The sequence below is a fragment of the Crocodylus siamensis genome, chromosome 4 (genome assembly GCF_052110815.1).
Source record: "Crocodylus siamensis isolate JL-2025a chromosome 4, ASM5211081v1, whole genome shotgun sequence".
NCBI classification, from domain to species: Eukaryota; Metazoa; Chordata; order Crocodylia; family Crocodylidae; genus Crocodylus; species Crocodylus siamensis.
The window spans coordinates 14734018-14749077 of record NC_143398.1 but is presented as its reverse complement, the minus strand read 5'-3'; positions in this window follow the sequence as shown (position 1 = coordinate 14749077).

Genomic DNA, 15060 nt, shown 5'->3' with positions numbered 1-15060 from the left:
CTTTTTGCCTTGTAGAAAGAGCACTTGCCCAAGAAATCAGATAGCTGTGCTTTACCACACCACTGTCCCCAATGGCATTCAATCCTACAGCTCAGACTTCACAGGAGAATGCCCTAAACCCCAAGCTGAGTGAGATCTACTCCTGTTAAAGACAGACCACTGGGTAGCCATGAGTGCAAGTATGGGGCCAGCAGGAAAAGAAACTAACGGGAATGCCACAACTAACAGTTGTGGCATTCCCATTCACTAGTTCAGCTAATGAACTAGTTGTGGCACTGTCTCAGGAAGGGACATCCTGCTTTCCAGTCCCTGATGGCAGGGTTATTTCTGTGCTTTAACCAGTGTAAAATGCATTACAGCCCAGGTCCTACATTTCATACGCTATGCTCTTCCACAAGGCTATTTGGCATTGTCAGTACCACCACAAACATGCTTAGGATGCCGTGCTTTACAGTGAGCTCCGTATTGTTGTGGTGAGAGCATTTTGGTTTAAATAGTTGTCTCCTTTCCGAACACCCTGGATCCTCACTTGGTGGTAGTGTCTTCCTTGCAGTTCCTTGGAGATTCAGCCTGTAACTTAGAGGAACAAGCATTCAAGATGAATCTCTGTGCCTGAGCTTTCCTATGGGCTAGCTGCAGATGCTTCCCTCTCAAGTGCCCACACAACCTGCACAGCCCATAAGAGGCATCCTAGGTTTCCCCATTCACGGTATAGGAAACAGTTTGCCTGACGCCTCTGTGAGCGTGGCAACTGCCTCTTGGTTGGCAGACAGGGAATAAAACCAGTGAATTCCAGCACTGAATACATGAACTAGCATGCACAAGTCATAGCAAACAGCCAAGCCATTGTAAAAATGCATGCTGCATGGATGAGCCACATAAATCCTATGCTCAAAATAAGTTTGCCCCAAGCACCTAAGGCCTACCACAGATCAAATCCTATATAAGCCCCTCTTGGTCAATACATAAGGGAGTAAAACTTGGGACCTTCAGCTGATGAGCTGCTATTGCTTGAATTAAGCATCAACCTGAGTGGGAGTAGAAACAGGTTTTATCCTCTGTCAATTGGGCACAGGGTAAGGCTTATAACATCTACTCTCCAGCACATTTCTATAAGCCTATAACAGCATGGATGGTCATAGATTCATAGATTCATAGATGCTAGGGTCGGAAGGGACCTCAATAGATCATCGAGTCCGACCCCCTGCATAAGCAGGAAAGAGTGCTGGGCCTACATTACCCCAGCTAGATACACATCCAACCTTCTCTTGAATACCCCCAGGGTAGGGGAGAGCACCACCTCCCTTGGGAGCCTGTTCCAGACCTTGGCCACTCGAACTGTGAAGAAGTTCCTCCTAATATCCAATCTAAATCTGCTCTCCTCTAGCTTGTGGCCATTATTTCTTGTAACCCCCGGGGGCGCCTTGGTGAATAAATACTCACCAATTCCCTTCTGTGCCCCCCTGACGAACTTATAGGCAGCCACCAGGTCGCCTCTCAACCTTCTCTTGCGGAGGCTGAAAAGGTCCAGTTTCTCTAATCTCTCCTCGTAGGGCTTGGCCTGCAGGCCCTTAACCATACGAGTGGCCCTTCTCTGGACCCTCTCCAGGTTATCCGCATCCTTCTTGAAGTGCGGCGCCCAGAATTGCACGCAGTACTCCAGCTGCGGTCTGACCAGCGCCCGATAGAGGGGAAGTATCACCTCCTTGGACCTATTTGTCATGCATCTGCTGATGCACGATAAAGTGCCATTGGCTTTTCTGATGGTTTCGTCACACTGCCGACTCATGTTCATCTTGGAGTCCACTAGGACTCCAAGATCCCTTTCCACTTCCGTGCCACCCAGCAGGTCATTTCCTAGGCTGTAGGTGTGCTGGACATTTTTCCTCCCTAGATGCAGCACTTTGCATTTCTCCTTGTTGAACTGCATTCTGTTGTTTTCTGCCCACTTGTCTAACCTGTCCAGGTCTGCTTGCAGCTGTTCCCTGCCCTCCGGCGTGTCCACTTCGCCCCATAGCTTAGTGTCATCTGCAAACTTGGACAGAGTACATTTCACCCCCTCGTCCAAGTCGCTGATGAAGACATTAAAGAGTATCGGACCAAGCACCGAGCCCTGCGGGACCCCACTGCCCACACTCTTCCAGGTTGAAACCGACCCATCCACCACAACTCTCTGGGTTCGACCCTCCAGCCAATTCTCCACCCACCGGACTGTGCAGTAATCCAAGTCACAGCCCCTTAACTTGTTCACCAGTATGGGGTGGGATACCGTATCAAAGGCCTTCCTGAAGTCCAAGTATACGACATCCACCCCTCCTCCTGCGTCGAGGCGTTTTGTGACCTGGTCATAAAAAGAGACTAGATTGGTCAGGCACGATCTACCTGCCACGAACCCGTGCTGGTTTCCCCTCAGCATAATTTGTCCTGCCGGGCTCTCACAAATGTGAGCCTTGATGATTTTCTCAAAGATTTTGCCAAGGATGGAGGTGAGACTGACTGGCCTATAGTTACCCGGGTCCTCCTTCCTCCCCTTCTTGAAAATGGGAACCACATTGGCCCTTTTCCAGTCCTCCGGGACTTGACCCGTGCGCCACGAGCATTCAAATATTCCCGCCAGTGGCTCTGCAATGATGTCGGCCAGTGCCTTCAGTACCCTCGGATGGAGCTCATCCGGGCCTGCCGACTTAAAGGCATCCAGTTCCTCCAAGTGACCCTGCACCACCTCAGGGTCCACGCATGGAAGTCTGGTGCCTTGCTGCTGCCTCCCTACACTCCCAGTGAGAGACTTGTCATGCCTCTCACTTAGGAACACTGAGGCGAAGAACTCGTTGAGGAGTTCAGCCTTGTCCCCTCTGTCCGTCACCAATTGTTTCTGCCCATTTAGCAGGGGTCCTATTCCTCCCTGTGCCTTCCTTTTACTCCCTATATATCTAAAAAACAATTTCTTATTGTCTTTTACTTGGGTTGCCATCCTCAGCTCCATGGTAGCTTTGGCCTGTCTAACTGCCTCCCTACAAGCACGAGCAGAAGAGGTATATTCCTCTTTGGTGATCTCTCCCTGTTTCCACTTTTTATGTGCTCCCCTTTTGGCCCTTAGTCTGCCCTGGATTTCTCTGGTCAGCCAGGGAAGCCTCCTGGCCCCTTTCCCTCTTTTACCTCGCACGGGGATCGTCTCGCTTTGTGCGAGAAGGATAGCTTCCTTAAGGCACAGCCACCCTTCTTGGGCTCCCATCATTTCAAAACTACTACTCTGCAGTGCATCCTTCACTAATCGCCTGAGTTCGCTGAAATCAGCTTTCCTAAAGTCCAGCACGTTCACCCTACTGGTTACCTTACCCACTCGACGCCTTATGTTGAATTGTACTTTTAGGTGATCACTGTCCCCCAGATGGCTACCGATCTGTAGGTCCCCTACTATGTCATCCCCCGTTGCCAATACCAGATCCAGTAAGGCATTCCCCCTAGTGGGACCATGTACCTCCTGCGTCAGGTGGAGGTCCTGTACACAGGTTAGAAACCTGCGTGAGCGGTGGGACTTTGCTGTCTGTGTCTCCCAGCAGATGTCCGGGTAGTTTAGGTCCCCCATGACCACCGCCTCTTTAGCTTTTATGGTCTCTGAGAGTTGCCTCAGGAGCCCCAAATCTATTTCTTCCCCTTGATGTGGGGGTCTGTAGCAGTGGTCTTTCACTTTGTGTTTGTACAGCACCTATTCCACTGGACCACCATTCCCACTTGGATTCCCTAGCTGCTACTGAATATAAGTATTAAATTTGTTTCTTTTTGCCCTTATACATGTACTAATAATCTGATTACTTAGTAGTGAGGGCTTGCTTAACACAGCTACGCTTCTTCCAATCTATTTGTTTCTGTCAGGAAACAATTAATTTAAAGGCATCAACTGGATATTTTTATACTTTATTTTATGCAGCTGTACACAGGAGAAAAGAACAGGGAAAAATACTTCTCCTTTTACCCACTTATATTAAAATGAGTTGTGTACAACAGTTAAACATGGTTAAAAAAAACACTGGTTGCTTGGGGGATTGATTAATTACATTGGGCTATTTATCATTGGGGAAATTAGGTGCCACCTATAAAGTGCTCCTCTATAGAATAATTGTTTTAATTGATTGAAAATGAGATTTTTTTAAAAGCACCGAAGAGCCTTAAATCAATAGATTAGTACAGTAATCAGAAGAGGCTTTTGAAAACCCCAGCCTAATGCAATTGTGATAGCTGGGACAGCGGGGACACAAAGTGGAAGCCAAGAAGAAGGAAGCTGTGGGGAGGTCCAATGAAGAACCAGGAAGTTTAGCAAAAGGGAAAGAGTGGGCAATTTTGCCAGGATTCAAAAGTGATCAGTCAGGCTTTTAAAAAAAAATAAACCTTGAGGTTAGAAAATGAGGATGTTGAGCTCTTTATTTATTTGAGCTCCTGCTGCTGGAATAATTGGAGTCCAAGGTTTTCTGTGCAGTCACGAGGGCTAAGAACATACTTTAAATGAAAGCCGAGATTCTCAGGGCATAGTCTAATTCCAGCCACTATGGGGTTAAGTAAAACAAACCTTGTGTGGCTCATGTTGTAATTGCAAGCATTGTCGATGTTGTTTTTAGCCCTTTGGGCAGGTGCCATCTTTTTGTTATGCTTGTACCCCGGGGTGGCCTAGTTGAGGTGCCAACTACCATGAACTAACTAATAATCAGAATACAAATAAATGAACCTCTAATAAGGACAGGCTGAGAGAAATACCGAGAGGATGATGCATACATAGAAATGGCTAAATTCAAGAGAGAAGAGCATCTTTGAGAGAGAGAGAGACACTTTAATGCCACTGAACTGAAAAAATATTGAGTCTTACAGAAAAAGGCAGCTGGAAGGAAAAACATAGAGCCTGACAGAGGTTTGAGGCGCTCTGAAAGGCCTATCTGGGAAGTGGATGATGAAAGATCATTTCACGTGCTGCAGGACTTGAACTATTTGCCATACACTAATTCTCTAGTTGCTGATTGAAAAAAATGTCATCGCCCCAGATTAATGTATTGCCTATGGATTGCAATGGGAAAGTAACAGCAGTCTGTCTACAGAACATAGAAATCATTTGTCCTCAGAACTGTCTTGCGTGAACAGGCACCGAAAGAAAGGACAGCCTGGAAAGTGAGGTGCCTTCAAGTGACCATTGCTGGGCATAGCCCTGTTGGATTAATCTTTAAATGCAATAAATGTTAAAAATGCATAAAAGTTTGGAGAATTTAGTTACTATGGGTGTGTATACATGTACTAACTTTCTGACAGTTAAGCCAACTTAAAAAAGTTAAGTCAACTTAACATATACACATGTGTGGAGCAGAGTCAACCTAAATGTGGTGCAAGATAATATACCTCTGATGTGTATTACCTTGAGTCACATTAGTTAAGTCAATTTAGCTCACAAGATAGCTGCCACCAAGTCAAGGAGCTGCATCTGTGTATGCTCCAACGTGGCTTAACTTTAGTTGACTTAGGTCACCTTATTTTAAGTTGATTTCATATGTATGCATGTACCCTCTAAGCCTTCCTGTGAAGGGCTCTGAAGGAGCCATTAGGGGAGAGAAGAGAAAGGAGGGGAGGGACTTATGTGCTGCAACACAAAAGTATATGTACACTAAGGTGGCAGTAAGCCTTTAGAGGACATCCTGAAGCAGTCCTCAAGCCCAGAAATATGTCAGTAAGGCTCTCCTACAACAGTGCCTCTCAAAACTTTCATTGCTGACATGCTTCTGGAGCAGCCTCGCTGCCGTATTTCTAAGCTTTCACCAAGCAAGTGGGCCTTGGTACAAGTCCTGACTTTTAGGCACTCTGCCACCTAGTGCCTTGTTCAATCCAAGCACCAAGGCTCTCTGTACAATGCATGGAGAGAGATGGGATCAAAGAATGGAGTTCACAGAAGCCAGCATGCTTGTCAGGCAGCTGCCCATGCCAGCCATGAGAAATGAAAAGGAAAAAAGAGTTTCTTACATTTCACCCAACTGCTGCTCACAAACTGGACTACAGAGAGGCATCTCGTTCTACTTGGGATTCATAGTCCTGGCCCAACCCCTGGAGTTAGTACCTAAGCCCTACTTTCAAAAACAAAGAAGGCAGCAATAGCAACAGCCCAATATTTTTACTCAACAGTCCAATAATTACATCTGGACTAGAGCAATGGTCTGAAACTGCAACAGAGACAATGTAGCTTGGAGGAACATTCTGACTGTGAGGGTGGTCAAGCATTGGAACAGGCTACCTAGAGAATTTGTGAATCTCCATACTTGGAAATTTTCAAAAACAGGTTGGACAGACCCTTGGCTCAGATTTCATAGACATTAGGGCTGGAAGGGACCTCGGAAGATCATCGAGTCCAGCCCCCTACCCAAAGGGCACTAAGTCAGCTGGGATCATAGGATCCCAGCAAGATAAGCATCCATCTTGCTCCTGAAGGTGTTCAGTGTAGGTGCTTGAACCACCTCCGATGGCAGGCTGTTCCAGACCTGGGGGGCTTGGACTGTACAGAAATTCTTCCTTATGTCCAGCCTGAAACGGTAGTTTATAACCGTTTGAACTCATCATCCCTTGGGGCGCTCTGGTGAACAAACGTTCCCCCAGATCCTGGTGGTCACGCCTGATAAACTTGTAGGTGGCCATCAGATCACCCCTGAGCCTGCGCTTTTCCAGGCTGAAGAGCCCCATGGCTCTCAGCCTGTCATAGTAAGGTCTGTTTTCCTGACCTTTGATCATGCGTGTGGCTCTCCTCTGGACTCTCTCAAGCTTCTCCACATCCTTTATGAATTGCGGAGCCCAAAATTGGATGCAATACTCCAGCTGCGGCCTCACCAAGGCCGAGTACAGCGGGAGAATGACGTCCCGGGATTTGCTCGAGAAGCATCTATGGATGCAAGCCAACGTTTTGGTCGCTTTACTAGCCACAGCATTGCATTGCAGGCTCATGTTCATCTTGTGGTCAATGATGACCCCCAAGTCTCTTTCTTCCATAGTGCTAGACAGCGTAGCACTGCCGAGCCTATAAGGATGCTGCAGGTTTTTCTTCCCAAGGTGGAGAACCTTGCATTTTTCAGTGTTAAACACCATCAGGTTCTCATCCACCCATTTGCTGAGCTTGTCCAGGTCAGCCTGGATCACCCGCCTGTCTTCTGGTGTGGATGCTTTGCCCCAAGGTTTGGTGTCATCGGCGAACTTCGCCAGTCTGCTCCTGACTCCAATGTCCGCGTCATTAATGAAGATGTTGAACAATATGGGTCCAAGGACAGAGCCTTGGGGGACCCCACTGGTCACAGGACACCATGATGAGTGACTTGCATCAATTACCACCCTCTGGGTCCGACCACGGAGCCAGTTTCCCAGCCAGCGGACCGTGGTGGACCCAAGGCCACAATTAGCCAGTTTCACCAAGAGGTGATCGTGGGATACCAGATCGAAGGCTTTTTTGAAGTCAAGATATATAACATCAATCTCTTCTCCCTTGTCCAGATGATAGGTCACCTGGTGGTAGAAGGAAATGAGATTGGTCAAGCAAGACCTACCCACAACAAACCTGTGCTGGCTATCCCTTAGGATGTTGGTGTTGGCCAGTCCATTAAGGGTGGCCTCTTTAATAAACTTTTCTAAGATCTTCCCCAGGATAGAAGTCAGGCTGATTTGACTATAGTTTGCTGGATCCATTTTCCTCCCTTTCTTGAAGACAGGCACCACATTGGCCTTCTTCCAGTCTTCGGGCACTACACCAGTGCGCCAGGAGTTTTCAAAGATCCATGCCAGAGGCTGGACTATGATGCTTGCCAGCTCCTTGAGCACCCTGGGGTGTAGACTGTCAGGGCCGGCTGACTTGAAGGTATCCAGCTTCTCAAGGTGTTCCTTCACAAGGTCAGCATTTATGGAGGTCAGGGAATCTGCCCCACCTGGACCTCCCTGTCCTGTCGCAGGCATGGGCATCCCATGGGACTGATGAAAAACTGATGCAAAGTGCCCATTTAATAGGTTGGCTTTTTCCTGGTTGTCAGTTGTCAGTTGTCCCATCTGGTTCAGCAGGGGTCCAGTGTTGCCCTTGCTTTTCCTCCGGCTCCCCACATATCTGAAAAAGGACTTTTTATTGCCCTTGATGCTCAAAGCTAGTTGGAGTTCAGTTGCAGCCTTGGCTTTCCTGGTTTGCTCCCTGCAGGATCGGACCAGTGCAGAATAATCCTCCTTGGAGGTGAATCCCATCCTCCATCCTTTTTGGGCTTTTCTTTTTAGCCTTAGGAGGTCTGCCACATCCCTGGAGACCCAGGGGGACTGCTGTGCCCTCTTGCTGCCTTTCCTTCAAGATGGAATAGACTTAGCTTGTGCATTGAGGATCGCTTCCTTGAGCCATCACCCTTGAACTCCACTCTTCCTGGGGTTATGGTCCCTGAGGGCCTGACTGACAAGCCTCCTGAGCTTGTCAAAGTCAGCTTTTCTGAAGTCAAGGACTTCTGTATTGCTGACTGACTTGCCAGCTTTACAGTGGATAATGAAGGTGATCAGCTCGTGGTCGCTGTCACCCAGCTTCCCATCAATCACTAGGTCGCCAATTAGGTCATCCGCAGTAGCCAGTACCAGGTCGAGCAGCGCTTTGCCTCTTGTTGGCCCACAGACTTCTTGAATCAGGTAGCGGTCATCCATGCACGATAGGAAGCTTTGCGACTGCTCAGATTTTGCTAAGTGATCTTCCCACAAGATGTCCGGGTAATTGAAGTCACCCATGACAACCATGGTTTAGTCAGGAACGGTCCTGCCTTAAGCAGGGGACTGGACTAGATCAGTGTTTCCCAACCTTTTCGAGCCCAAGGTACACTTACATTCATACAAATTTTCTGCGGCATGCCTGTTCAGGCATTTCCCATCCTCATGCCTATTGTAGCTCATTACCATGGCAAAATTCCATGGCAGACCTGTTTATTTCTGATGCCACCTTTTTGTGCCATGGCACACTGGTTGGGAAACACTGGATTAGATGACCTTGTAAGGTCTCTTCCAGCCCTGCTTTCCTATGATACAGAAAACCCAGGTTTAAATTCCTCCTGTGCCTGTGAACGAACTTCAGGAAGTATTCCCAAACCACTGAGCTATAGGGCATTCTAGGGTAAGGTAGCTCTCACTGTCCCTTCTTGATGGAATAACTTAACATTCACTGAGTGTGGACTGGAATTAACATCCTCCCCCACACCCTCCTTCTTCCAGATGAAAGTTCGCAAGTCATTTTCTCCTCACCTTCTGTCTGCCTAATGACTAAGTAATCACTCTATGAAAACTGGAACAACAGGATGAACAAAGAGAGCTCCTTCTCCTTTCCTCTCTCAGGATTCCCTGTAACATGGTAGATATAATGCTAACTTACAGGGTAGAAAATATGGATCAAGTTCCCTCAAAGAAAGAGCCATAGTTATTGGGTTTTAAAAAAAAAAAAAAAAAGGTTCTTCCTCATTTTCTGTGCAGAGTTAAATGAATTCTGATCATGCCTAGTAAATCAGGCTTCTCAGGTGAAAGAGATGGAGGAAAGCCTATTCTATAACCTGGAAAGGTTTGCGAGTGAGAGAGGTAACAAAGGTAGATAATTGAGGTTATACTTACCAATAGAAAGTTAAGGCTTTACAGATAGAAAAATAGGTAGTAATGAGCTTTAGGTGTTGAAGGGCTGTAGTTGGGTTAGACAAATGTTTTCTGAATGACACTAGAAACCTGTTGGACAAAGGTACCTAAAAAGGCATGTCAGCAATTAAATCTGCTGTGTTCCTAACAGAGCCAGTAGCATCACTGGAGTGGGTGAGCAGGCAGTGGCAGACTGGCAGCTCCTGTGGATCCCACGCTCTCAGTGTTTCCCCTCTCCAGGCCCCGGCTCTGCAGAGCTCTGCTCACACCGCCAGGTCTCCAGCACTCTGCCAAAATTGCTAGTTAGGCATTTAAAGAGACTCATCTACAATGATCAAAAATCCCCTTCTTCCAGCAATAAACCACCCATTCCAAGTCCCAAAGGTCTGAAAGACATCTGAGGTTAAAGTGGAGACACTATCTGATGTAGCAAATCTTGCATAACCTTCTTGACACTCCTAGTTTTATGGTAGTTGTACTTCGGGGATAATGAGGAAAGGAGAGAGAAAGGAGAGAAATTTAGAGGGGAGTGAGGAGGAAATACTTTTTTTTTTATGACTGACTGATTTGTCTGCTTGTGTTAAGAGCTGCTCAGGCCTTTGACCTAGTCAGGTAAGACATGGGGAGAAGATTTAGAAAGCAGACTGAGTGGGTAATAGTCAAAATTGTACCAATCAGTGATCCCATGGCTCTGCAATTTGTCACATAGACATTATCTCCACTTAGGTGACATACGTGGTGGGATGCCCTGGAATTCGAGTGGTCCAGGAAAAAGAATTAGGCACAGCTTGTTTACAAAACTGAGAGATCTTGACCGAAAAATTGATAGCTAGAAAAATGATCCTAAAATAGGAAGTGTTTATGTACACTGTGTGGTTCAGAACAGCATATTTGCTTATTCTTAAAAATATTTCTCTGTTTAGCGCATAAGGCAAGCCAACATGAAAATGGGAAAAAAATGCCATATGTTGTTTTTATTTTCTCTTTAGAAACTATGTTATTTCCTCGGATTTGTGAAAGGGATGTTGTAAGGTCATGTTTATACCAAATCTGGGTCTTTGTACAAATGAGTTGATGCAAATTCTAAAATGGGTAGATGTTTTTCCCCCATTTGTTAAAGTTTCCTTTGCAATTTTGAATTAAATATTGTTTTGTTTGCCAACCAGTCATCACAGCTTCGTGCTTTCCTAGGTCGCTAGTCACAAAAGTAACAATACATGGAAAACTAAGCATAAAGGAAAGATAAAAGACATTTCTGAAGCACAGACGGAGATGATTAAAGTTTACCTGAATGTAGTCAGAGTTTATGTCTGGTATTGTGTGACCAGTAGGCAGCTATACAAGAGCCCTTGCAAATGTTCAACTGACTCCAAAGTTGTTAGGTAAATCAAACCAGCATTGCATTGACTGTTATCATTGCTCAGTGCTACCAGAAAGTAACAAGCAGAGAAACATTTAAAACTCTCCTTAGTTTAAGTAAGGGCGCTGACAGAAGTGACATTTGTTGCATGATCAGTCCCCTGAATGTGGTCTACAGCTATGCCCAGACAGAAGTGCATGGCTGCAGAGCATTTTTAAAGTGCCTGATCATGCAACAAATTAACCCTCATGTAGAGGGTTCAGACTAAGGCACTCCAAAGCGGAGCATCTTCAGTAACTTCTGTCAGTACCTGCATGGGATCAGGGCTGGGCTGATGCAGCCCACCCTGCCCCCAGGTCTGTCAGCAGGGTGGGAAGGAAGAGAAGGGAGTCGAGGGAGCTCTGGGCTGGGGGTTGCCCAGCCGGGGAGGGTGGGAGTGAATTGGAGTCCTCCATCTCGTGGTCCCTGGCTCCAGCTCAGGCTGAGCAAAACACAGCCCAGAGCTCCTTCCTCTCCCTTCTCCTCCTCCCATCCTGCAGACAGCAGTGGGAGGGGAGAGGGGCTGCAATCAGGCAGACTCTCTCCACTGAATCGGCTCCAAGGTGGAGCTCGATCCCTATCTGTGAAGCACCGTGAGTTAAAGTGGGGACCTGCACATATGTCAGTGCCCTAAGTGATCACATAAGTAACCTAGGACTGGAAGGGATCTCTCAGGCCATTAACTCCACAGCCAACCCCATGGAGGAAGGATAGCCTTGTGATAAATGTACTGCACCAAGGCTGTTCCTGGCTTTCCAGGCACTTCATCTGTGACATTTTAAGGTCCAGTTCTCAGTCAGGGTTTATCTCCTTTGAAATCAAAAGATCTATGTTGACTCTATACCACCCTGGTTTCCAACCCTGTTCAGTCTTTCTGGTTCAGATCTTCCCTGCAATTCAAGTCATCTACACTTGAGTTGTTTTTCTCATCTTAACCTAGGCAAAATGAGAGTGGCTACACTTTTATGCAACACTTGAATTTCTGGGTCTACACAGGTATGTTACTAACTTGAGCATGGCAGTGAGACTTCTGAAGGCATACCCCACGATCGCTAGGGACATGCTGCAGGAAACAGTCGATCTATGAATCCTCTCCCATGAGAAGCAGGAGAACCTGTCTGCACATAAGAGGGAATTTGTAGGGGGGCACCAGAGACGAAGTAAAATGTAAGTGTGGTTACTGCTGTGTGATTGGATTTGCAGCTGACAAATTGTACACACTTGACTTGTAGCATATTCTGCTTCTGGGAAAAGTCATCTTAAGAAAAGAGCATTATTGCACTCAATATAAGCAGTAGGTTTGTGTGTAGATTCAAGTTAGGAATCAGGTTTTAGAAAGGGCTTCTAAGCACTAATTCAAATAATGATAATGGCAGTGGCAATGATGATGATGCTGGGAAACTAAGTTGGAGATATGCCATTTTTTGCCAGCCAAGGATCTGGCTCATGCTTTTTAACTTGGATGTTTCTCTTCCAGTTCTTGTTCTTTGCAAATAACACAATGCTGTTGCTGCAAACATGGCTATAGTCAGGTAACATTTAATGATCTCCATCTGTGCCCCACAGGACCTTTTATCTTTTCTCTGTTTGATTAGCTATTTATTTCTTCATTGGTGACTAGCAGTCCAGGAAACCTTATAGCACTGTGTTCTGAGAGGACTGTCAGTGCAACTCTTGTGAGTATTTTCGTGTGAGCATTTAAGTGAGGTGCAATTACCTGGCTTGAGGGCCATTTGGAGGCAAGTTTTGCCTGGCTCTTCATAGATGCATCATGCAACCTGCTGAGCCCCTCTCTTCCAGCTAAGCAGCCCATGTGAGGCTCAGGTAGAACTGCAGTCCTTGTGATCCATGCACCAAAAAATGCAGGGTCTCCTCCCTGGGTAGGTCCAAGGCTGCCCGTTCTTCTGCACAGGCTGCCAAAGAAGAAAGCAGGAAGAAACAGCAACATTCATGGCGACAGGTTTGGAAAGTAGGTCTTAAACTGAACTCCGTAAGAGGGGAGGGGTAACAAGCAGGGTTTGTGCCCCAGGGAAACCCCAGCAGGGGGAGGGAGGGAGGGAAGGAGGCACATGGGTCTGACAGCAAGGGAGGAGGGCATGCACAGCTCCAAGAGCAGTTGGCACAGGAGTCCCACCCATGGCAGGACTCCAAAACGGTCCCTGGTTGGGCTGCTGCTGTCACGTGCTCTGCCTGCCCCAGTGCTTGCTCTTAGAGCAGCAGCACCCAGGTGCTCCTGCACCAGCTGCAAGATCAGATCCACGGGGCCCTTCTTATTCCTGGGGTGTGGACTCCATGAGAGTGGGGGACAATTTTGGTGCTCCTCCTAATTTGGCACCCTGGGCTGATGGCCCTTTTGCCCACCCCTAGTTACACTACTGCTTCTTAAGCTACATACGGTAAAAGGCTTGTGCACAAGGTATTACTTCTCACATGGTCACTTAACTTCTCAAGGTTAAAACTTCCTTAAAAAGGGAAAAAAAAATATTTTTTTAAATGAAAGATCAGCATTTTCAGGCAACACCTCATCAGGATGGTCTGACCACAATCTCAGGCTCAAAGGTATATAGGCAACAAATTCCAATTTAAATAAATGATTAATGTTTATGTTTTTTTCATTTTATATGCTGCTTACTTTTCACTGTCTTCACAATACAAAACACACATACAGCCAACCTAAGCAACCATCTAAACCTGACTGACAGCTGCTTTATATTCCTGGAGTGACACCAGGCAGCCAGAAGGTAGTTATGAATCTAGCTGACCTTTCAAATCTAGATGACCTTTAGAGTTGTCACACTCCCACTTTCTAATTTGCAGTGAATTCAACTCTCCTATAAACAGTAGAAACACTCAGCCAGTGGTATAAAAATATCAGAATCATGAGCTAAGTAGGAATAACTAATTATTTAATAACATACAAGTATCTGGAAAGCCCCATGTACTCCACGAAAATTTGGCATTGTATCTGCCTGGGGAGCATTTTGAGTATAGGACTGGAACAGAGGAACTCAGATGGACTGCTTCTACCAACATTTTAGTCAATGAGCTTGAGTTAAAGCTTCTCTGCTGCCATTTTGAAGAGTGGGAAACTGAATACACGAGATGCTGCGGGCACTTTAATTAGAGCGGCTCCCAAGTGTCGCTTTAATAACCTCCCCCCACCACCACCACCCACCCAGCCTGGAGCACATGTAAAGACGCCCAATTGACATTAAAGGTGTTACGTTTGATCTGCACACTGGCATACATGAAAGGAGAATTCAGTTCATTGAGCAGTATCTGCTCATTGAACACAATAGAACTACACTCCCAAGTACTATTAAATGTGAATAAAGATAGCATCTCTGAATCTCTCTTCTCTTCACTAGTTCCCTCATCTGTAAAATAGTTCTTTACCTACTTCACCCGTATGTTGTAAGGATTAATTAAGACTCAAATAGAGGGAAAGTGATCTTTAGAAGTGCTGAGGGTTGTTGTTATTACTTCTCACATGGTCACTTAACTTCTCAAGGTTAAAACTTCCTTAAAAAGGGAAAAAAATATTTTTTAAATGAAAGATCAGCATTTTCAGGCAACACCTCATCAAAATGTGTGAAAATGCACTTCTTTTTCCAAGTGACAGGGAGAAAGGGAAAGCGAGAAAACGGAGGATCTTTTTTCAAAAGCACAGCTTCCCTGCAGGTTTCCTTAAGTCTTTTTATGCATTAACATACAAGGGTTTCCTCTGGGCTTGCTTAGCCTCAAACAAAGAGAGTCAGTTGCAGGCTCCTAAACTAACGAAAGCCTAGTTCAGTTTTCAGCCATAGTGCAGGAAGAAATATATTGATCCAGTGGAGAAAGCTTGAGGATTCTCTGCTCTCTACCCCTCTCCTGATCTAATACATACATTTCAGGATTTCAAAGGTAGGAAAAATAAAAGCCTATGGCTGCTATTGTGATCTCCCACACATTCCTAATATCTAGAAATACATGGCAAAGGGTACAGGACCCAAAGGAGAATAGGCCAGACTGTGACTTCTCTG